This window comes from Miscanthus floridulus, chromosome 13 (assembly GCF_019320115.1).
Source record: "Miscanthus floridulus cultivar M001 chromosome 13, ASM1932011v1, whole genome shotgun sequence".
Classification (NCBI taxonomy): Eukaryota; Viridiplantae; Streptophyta; class Magnoliopsida; order Poales; family Poaceae; genus Miscanthus; species Miscanthus floridulus.
In genome coordinates, this window is record NC_089592.1 from 82,214,306 (window position 1) to 82,223,449 (window position 9,144).

The following is a 9,144-nucleotide window of genomic DNA, read 5'->3' on the forward strand; positions in this document are numbered from 1 at the left end:
CCGCTGGAGCACCAGACCACCTTCGAGCACTAGACCACTGGCCTGAGCACCAGACCACCGGCCCGAGCACCGGACCACCGGCCAGAGCCGCCGACCACCGTGGCCAGTACCGCTGGGAGCGCCTGGTGCCTCCCTGACTCGCCCACCCTGTTCGCTAGAGCCACGGGAAACTCACGCGCCCCGCCAAACGCGCTCTTGGCCACCACCACAGCCTGACCACGCCACACCGACGAGCACCGCCACGGCAAGCCGCCGACCACCGTGGCCGACGCTCTGGAAAGCCCTAGCCACCACTTAAATCCCACCACCGTGTACGCCGAGGCTCGGCGGAGCCTTTCCCCTCCCCAATTGGACACCAGCGCCGCCATGGAGGCTCACTAGCGAGCACACCGCCGGTGGGAGCATAGCCATGGGAGAAACAGGGGAGACTCCCCTCGTTGGCCATCAGCGCCTGCACCCGGTGCACATGAACCGCGCCTGAGAGAAGAAGGGTGGACTCGGTCCACCGTAGACCTGTCTGCGGTCCATGGACCAGCACCTCTTGGTCCACCGTGAGCCGTGGACCATGGCCCAATAGAGACCCAGGGACGTGACGTGGCAGCACCACAGCATGCCACGTGGTGGGCTAAGCCCGGCCCAGATCCAGCCCTATCCAGGCCCAGTCGAGACCCGGCCCGTTTTGACCATTGACCGGTCAAACGTTGCCCGTTGACCTGGCCCCACATGTCAGCGACACCGAGTCGCTGGACCCACTTGTCAGTGGGTGACGTCATGCTGACATCGTGATGACGTCACGCGGGACCCACGCGTCAGAAGCCAACACAGCCAGGGTGACGTCATGCTGATGTCACAATGACATCATCTGCTGACGTCAGCACCCCTGGCCCCACACGTCAGTGACCCTGACCATTGACCGTAGACCGTTGACCATTGACTCACTGTTGACTGATGTTGACTTTGACCGAACCCACATGTCAGTGACCTAATAGCCCTGGACCCACCTGTCGGAACTGACGACGTTGATGACGTCATACTAACATCAGCTGGACCCCACCTGTCAGTACCAGAACCGAGATGATGATGTCATGCTAACGTCATGCTGGCGTCAGCATGCCACGTGGACCAGTCACAGCGTGACACGTGTCAGCCTAGGATTAATTCAGCCTTTTTTCATTTTCAAAAATGATTTAAACTTCAGAAATTCATAACTAATTCATATGACCTCAGAAAAATACAAAACCAAGACCAAAATTCATCTAAAATCAAGCTCTACGCATTGAACCCATGTTTGAGTGCATTTGGCTCTTTTAAATTTTCATTGCTTCTTTGTGCTATTCTATAGACGTCGCTAACGCGACTATAATGCGATCGTTTGTAGACTCGGAGGAGAATCAGACATACGAGGATTGTGAGTACCGTGAGGAGAACGGAGAAGACTACACTGAAGGTGCCACATCCCACCCAATCTCGTAGCACCTATTACGCATGGCTAATATAGAACTGCTATTGCTTTACTTTATAGTAGTAATCACACTGTGATAGGACCTGCATGGTAGTATGCTTTCTTGATGGCTTTTACCTTGATGCAACCTTACCCCTGCTCACCCTGCTATTAGGCTAGACACACGCTTGCTGCTATATTACTTATTACTTCTACTACGCTTGTACTACGTTGATGCGTGGTGGAATCTGGTGTTAACTGGACTATGGGGAGAGTGCTGCGTGTGTGACTTGGGTGCGTGGAGGGTGAGGGTTGTGTCAACCAAGTTGGAGTATACGATGAGCCTGGGGCAAGTCTTGCCATGGGATGCTACCTGGGCACCCCTGGAAATGGATACCTGTGGTGGGTAAATGGTATATGAGGTGGTCTTGGGTGTGAACCTGTGATGGGAGGAGCCCGGGATGGAGGTGCTGTGGTGGCACAACAAATGGAAACCCTGATGAAGACAGTCTGGCTTGGTCATCCCTAAGGACTTACTAGTACTCAGATTCACCGGGAAGCCTTACGTATCACTCACCCTATATGGTGCAGGACGGCCAGACTACTTGGTAGGATATTGCCACTACTGCTAGGTTGATAGCGGACAGTGTAAGGAGGTATGGGGCGCGGAGGATTTCCCCCACACCCTTCCGAGACTTTATGGAGACCTTGTGGACCCGGCTCATGACTCACAGTTTTAGCCACCCCAGACTAGACTTGGGGTGTACCAGGGCTGAATGGTAGAGTGGCATTATCCTAGGCTAGCAAGCGGCCGGAAGCAGCCCAGTTAACGACGGTCAGCGAGGAAGGCGGATCTTGTGGTTATGTAAAACCTCTGCAGAGTGTATGGTTGATCGATCGATACATGTACCGACTTGTCGGCTATGGACCTTTTCTGGGTTTCGCTTAAACTAGATAGTGAGATGAGTCCTTCTCTTTTCTTCCCCTAGGAGTGAGTGTTCGGTCGTAGCTAGGGGCTATGGGCCTTGAGACAGTGCCGAGAGGGAGTTGGCCTATCGACTGAGCGATGGTATGGTTATGGTAGGGTGATGGTGTGGAGACGGTGGTATATCGATCCCAGGATCGAAACCTGGCTCTGGGAAGGGAATGGGGTGGAATGTGTGTGGGAATGGTGTTAAAACTTGACTATACTTATATATATACTTAATATGCTAAATGCATAGGAAACCCCAGCCTTATAGGTTCCTTTTGACTATATCCAACTTGCATCTAATTTCCACAAGGCAATGCTCATAGGGTTGGGAGTGGCCAGTACAAATCGTACTGATAAATTTTGGCACACAGGTTCTGCTGAGGAGTATAGCTCCGAGGAGTTTGACGGATAAGGGGTTCGTGCCTACGCTCGAGTTTGGCGATCTTATCTTCAAGTTGTTCTGAATGAATGCTACTTTTGATTCCACCAATACGGTGATGTAATAATTTATGTAATTCTGCACTATTTGTACTCTGATATTATCGTTGTATGGATGTGATATTCGACTGGAATTTGGGTAATATGATCTACAACGGTCTTATTACACTTCGATGCTGAGGATTTCCCTTCGCGGAAATCGGGGTCGTTTCACACGTAGCTAGGTTAGCTAAGTAGAAAATGCTAAGGGCTGATGTACGTTGTTGAGGAGATCGCGAATAAATTTTGGTGAATGTGTGATATAGTGGCGTGGACAGTATGTTAGTGGATCACGTGGCTTGCTGACTTGGATAGCTTGTATGAATAGAAATGTATCATAATTGCTTATGCTAGTGGCTACTAATTCGGATGGCTTGCATGTCGGGATTGACTTCTAGTTGGGTTTAGGATTATAGATATAGATATACAATTTTATCTTTAAAATTAAATGGGCAATTGGACTACAGGGCATGCAGTTTCGGCAGCAAGTTAATCTAAAGACATTATTTTTCCCTAAATTTATACAATTCTATCTTTAAAATTAAAACATAGATATCCAGAGAGAGAAATTAATGCTGCCTAAGAAAAATTCGGCTATTTATTAATAGACTCCTTGCCACTTTTAACATAAAATGCACGGTGCAGGCACAATTCTATCTTCAAAATTAAACATAGAGATCCAGAGATAGAGAGATGCATGCATTGATAATATATACGAGTAGCGGAGGATATAATTCTAGCTAGCGAGGATATGAGATGCACTTATATATATGAAGTATATATATAAATGCCATGCATGCATTGATTGGTATAGATATTTAAGATTATTATTATTATTATTATTATTATTATTATTATTATTATTATTATTATTATTATTATTATTATTATATACTCCCTTCATTCTAAATTGTAAGTAGTTTTGTCTAATTTAGATGCATAACATTATTACTATGCTTCTAGACATAATGCATATCTAAGTGCATAGCGAGAGCTACGTACTTAAAAAAAAGATAGACCTGACTTACAATTGGGATAAGGAGTCTCTAGGTGAATTATCAATTTACCATTAATTGTTTTTCACCTCGTTAAACGTATGTCACGAATAAATTAGATTTATCGCAAGAGATTATCAAAGTTGGGTTTGGTTCCATTGTCGACTTGTCAGACTTACACGGAGTTGACAACTAGAAACTGAATTTCTCTGGATGCTAAACAATTTTTCTGACGGTACCACAGGTTCTGGAGAAACCTTGTAGTGGAAATGACTAGCCCGCCGGGCAACGGAGATCAGAGGGTGTCTAAGCGGAAAGGTGCAGTGGCGAGGCCTTTCTAGCTTTGAGGGATGGAGGATAATTGGTGGATGCCATGAGCCGGCGGTGACTGCGGGAGTGATCGTTAGAAGACTTCTGGCCCTTGTAGGAAGTCTGGGCCGTACCGTGCTAAATGGCCCTTGCTGGCCCTATCTCCAGCCGAATCCTGTTATTATTCCTCTTCTCCGATTCAACACTGTTTCTGTGTGGATTGTTGAGAAGTAAGGGCTTGTATGCCTGCCCACCGACCCACCGAATCAAAAAGTGGAATTCAGACAGTTTCCACAATCCGAATCAAACGCCCGCGAACCAAGACAGAAAATGATTCGCGAGCGCCATCCTCTCCTCCCCATTCCCTCGAGGATGCCATGGCTGCTAAGGTTTGTCGTGAAACAACAGCGAACAACCCATTCACGGTCGTCATCTCCACGACGAATGGAGGAAAGGAAGCCACGAGTGTTGGCTGGCGAGATCTCCACGACGATGAGGCCGAACCTGCAGCCGCAGGCCACGCAAGCGACGAGTTGTCCCGCCATCAACGCGGCGTACCCGTTGGCGGCGACGGAGCCAGCAAGGAAAAAGGCCGCCGAGAGCCCGACGACCCCGCGCGGTCGCAACGAGGGAGTCGCGGGTCGGACCACCGATGACGAGCACCTCCAGCTGCCCGTCCGTGACGCCAAGTGCACGCGCTGGAAACCAGGAGGAGAATCGCAACGAACGAGACAACCAAGATGGTCGTCCAAGATCACAGTTGAAAGGGAATTTAAGAACATGTACAGCCAAACAAGAAATGTGATTTGAAACAAATTTGGGGTAATCCATTTCTTGTTGAATCCAATTGCTAGAATCTGATCGCTAGAATGGGATTCAATTCTACGGATCCAAACGAGGCCTAAGAGAATTGGAATCGTAACAGTGAACACCATACCGTCAGCAACAAATCACGAAACATAATCAAGAGGACTCTTGATTTAATTAACTCGAGAGCGCTCACAATTTGGAAGGGAATGGCATGTTAGAATGGAAAATAATAGTCAAAAAAGAGAAATAAATAACTAATTGATTCAAGAGACATCCAACTCCAGCGACCTCTTCTCCGACAAACATTCAATGGCATGGAAGGAATCATCTCCAGTACAATTTTGAAATGAGAAGACAAATTTACATTACGATGATATATGGAAGAATAAAGGTAGACACAAAACATAATGAAAAAAGGAAAAATATGAAAATAAGACGAGAGTCGCTCCAAGCAAATACTGAAATGGTTACATTAAAAGATGATGGCCCCTCCCTGACTAAAGAATGCTTACCACCATATCGAATTTCCAAACCAGAGCCGTAAGACACGCTCAATACACAAGTATATCCAGCCGGTGCAAATTCCTCACCTTGTTTTCCAAGACGAAATGGTATGTTAGCACATCAGTTTGTAAGACTGTTCTGTAATTCACTGAGTGCTGCCATCAGCAATGTTGGTACTCCGGCTGTAGGACAAGGAAGATCCATCTGTCTGCTCACTGCTGTCTTGACATTCATGCAGAAGTCGTAGCTTTGATAAAAGCTTCGTAATGTTACATGACAAAAAATAAGTCCAATGGTACCGAGTCGAAGTAGTTGCAATCGAGACAAGCATGCAAGCTGATTAGTCTACTACCACTGCACAATGAGATGCACATCACTTTCACCAAGGAGCATCTCTTCTAACCAAAATACTGAATGGTGATACTTGAACAGCTAAAGCCCCTGAGAACATGGAAGATGATAACAGTAACATATGCAGTTATGCAACCGAGATGTCCACTGTCAACTTAAGACCTAACTATTGCTACCAGGGAAAGAGTTATAAGTATTTCAGTACAGCGCCTCACTAAGTTGCTAACATCCCTAAGAAAACTGTTTTGGAAGGAAAGAAAGGTTGCCATCGCCAACCATTCAGAAAGAACACCTGTAAAATACCAAACCAACCATAAATTGAAAACAGCGACCAGAACGCAACCTTAACAAAACCAAGACAAAATGATGACATTTGTGATACTTCATAACAGATGAGTGATATTCTATGACACAGATAACTAAAAGACATTCATATAACAGATGGTAATTTACCCAGAGTACTAGTAACAAAGACAAGTAACCAAGTTCAGCAAGGAAAGGCAAGATGGATGTTCTTGACCAAACCACATGACAAATTGATGTTCTTGACCATTATCCGTAGTGATTAGGGAAGGCAAGACTCCATTGCCAACTCCAAGGCCCCGACTCAACTAAGGTCTCAAGGGGAAGAAACTTGTAACGACAGCAGCGACTACTGACACAGATGTACCCCACATTCAGACTGAACCTTGACGACGACGCTGGACCTTCTTGACCCTCATTATGGTTCTAGGACTCACTGTAACAGTAAGGACATGATATATCAAGCTATGCGCAAGCAAACATGAGGGCAAGAAAATGATTAAAAATAGTATTAATATATAATAAGGCATGCAACTTAATGTCCTAAATAAAGGTGTAGCAAATGTTGAAGACCATACTGAAGGTTCTGAAACACAGACCTGATTGTCCTGATCTGTCACTGAATCATTTACATTGTTTGTCTGTGATGGCTTTTCCGCTCCACATTGGGGACGATTGCACTTTGTTCGGAAAGGATAGTTTATGTTATTGCACTGCTCACACTTCCAACTGCCCCTCTGGCATCTTTGGTTCTATCAATGAGAGGTTGGGGTGTGAATTTGAAAAGAATTGATGGAACAATAAATTACATAGACCATTAGATAAACTAGCCCATAAGTTATGTGCGAAAATCCAAAGAAAACAAACTAATTCCTTCAAAGAAATGTCTAGTGATAACAAATATTACCAAAATTTACTAATTTAAAGGTATTTGTTATCTCTATTTCTGTACACAACATTGCTTAAAGAAGTCTTGACGTGGAGGCCTCAAATGTCAAGATTAGTGGCGACCAAGCCTCGTCATCATATCGTCACTGATATGTGTTACTGCAAGCAAGCAACAACGTTACCTAGTACACATATGTGCGCGGAGTCCACACATGTCCACGCACATAGCTAGGTTAGCTAAGTAGAAAATGCTAAGGGCTGATGTACGTTGTTGAGGAGATCGCGAATAAATTTTGGTGAATGTGTGATATAGTGGCGTGGACAATATGTTAGTGGATCACGTGGCTTGCTGACTTGGATAGCTTGTATGAATAGAAATGTATCATAATTGCTTATGCTAGTGGCTACTAATTCGGATGGCTTGCATGTCGGGATTGACTTCTAGTTGGGTTTAGGATTATAGATATAGATATACAATTTTATCTTTAAAATTAAATGGGCAATTGGACTACAGAGCATGCAGTTTCGGCATCAAGTTAATCTATAGACATTATTTTTCGCTAAATTTATACGATTCTATCTTTAAAATTAAAACATAGATATCCAGAGAGAGAAATTAATGCTGCCTAAGAAAAATTCGGCTATTTATTAATAGACTCCTTGCCACTTTTAACATAAAATGCACGGTGCAGGCACAATTCTATCTTCAAAATTAAACATAGAGATCCAGAGATAGAGACATGCATGCATTGATAATATATACGAGTAGCGGAGGATATAATTCTAGCTAGCGAGGATATGAGATGCACTTATATATGAAGTATATATATAAATGCCATGCATGCATTGATTGGTATAGATATTTAAGATTATTATTATTATTATTATTATTATTATTATTATTATTATTATTATTATTATTATTATTATTATTATTATTATTATTATTATTATTATTTACTCCCTTCATTCTAAATTGTAAGTAGTTCTGTCTAATTTAGATGCATAACATTATTACTATGCTTCTAGACATAATGTATATCTAAGTACATAGCAAGAGCTACATACTTAAAAAAAAAGATAGACCTGACTTACAATTCGGATAAGGAGTCTCTAGGTGAATTATCAATTTACCATTAATTGTTTTTCACCTCGTTAAACGTATGTCACGAATAAATTAGATTTATCGCAAGAGATTATCAAAGTTGGGTTTGGTTCCATTGTCGACTTGTCAGACTTATACGGAGTTCACAACTAGAAACTGAATTTCTCTGGATGCTAAACAATTTTTCTGACGGTACCACAGGTTCTGGAGATACTAATAGTAATCTTGTAGTGGAAATGACTAGCCCGCCGGGCAACGGAGATCAGAGGGTGTCTAAGCGGAAAGGTGCAGTGGCGAGGCCTTTCTAGCTTTGAGGGATGGAGGATAATTGGTGGATGCCATGAGCCGGCGGCGACTAAGGATGAAGAAGCGGGACTGCGGGAGTGATCGTTAGAAGACTTCTGGCCCTTGTAGGAAGTCTGGGCCGCACCGTGCTAAATGGGCCTGCGTGTCGTTCGAGTACATATATGTACTCTGTACCGAACGATGAGACAGACGGTCAGGATTGAACTGGGAACTTCTCCCCAAACTCGCTTCCCTCTCCCTGTCTCCAGCCGAATCCTGTTATTATTCCTCTTCTCCGATTCAACACTGTTTCTGTATCCTTCTGTGTGGATTGTTGAGAAGTAAGGGCTTGTATGCCTGCCCCCCGACGCACCGAATCAAAAAGTGGAATTCAGATAGTTTCCACAATCCGAATCAAACGCCCGCGAACTAAGACAGAAAATGATTCGCGAGCGCCGTCCTCTCCCCCCTACTCGCCTCTCTCCTCCCCATTCCCTCGAGGATGCCATGGCTGCTAAGGTTTGTCGTGAAACAACAGCGAACAACCCATTCACGGGCGTCGCAATTGTACTTCGGGAATGGAGGAAAGGAAGTCACGAGTGTTGGCTGGCGAGATCTCCACGACGATGAGGCCGAACCTGCAGCCGCAGCCCGCAGGCCACGCAAGCGACGAGTTGTCACGCCATCAGCGCGGCGTACCCGT

The 9,144-nt window shown here is 44.8% G+C and overlaps 1 long non-coding RNA gene across 1 annotated transcript; it reads right to left on the bottom strand.

Annotated features, from left to right (window-relative positions):
* Positions 1–6,253: 6,253 nt before the first annotated feature.
* Positions 6,254–6,979, bottom strand: LOC136501295 (uncharacterized). Its single transcript, XR_010770217.1, has 2 exons — positions 6,763–6,979; positions 6,254–6,599 (listed from the first exon to the last, which is right to left on the bottom strand). It is a non-coding gene; the product is annotated as an uncharacterized lncRNA (long non-coding RNA).
* Positions 6,980–9,144: the final 2,165 nt, after the last annotated feature.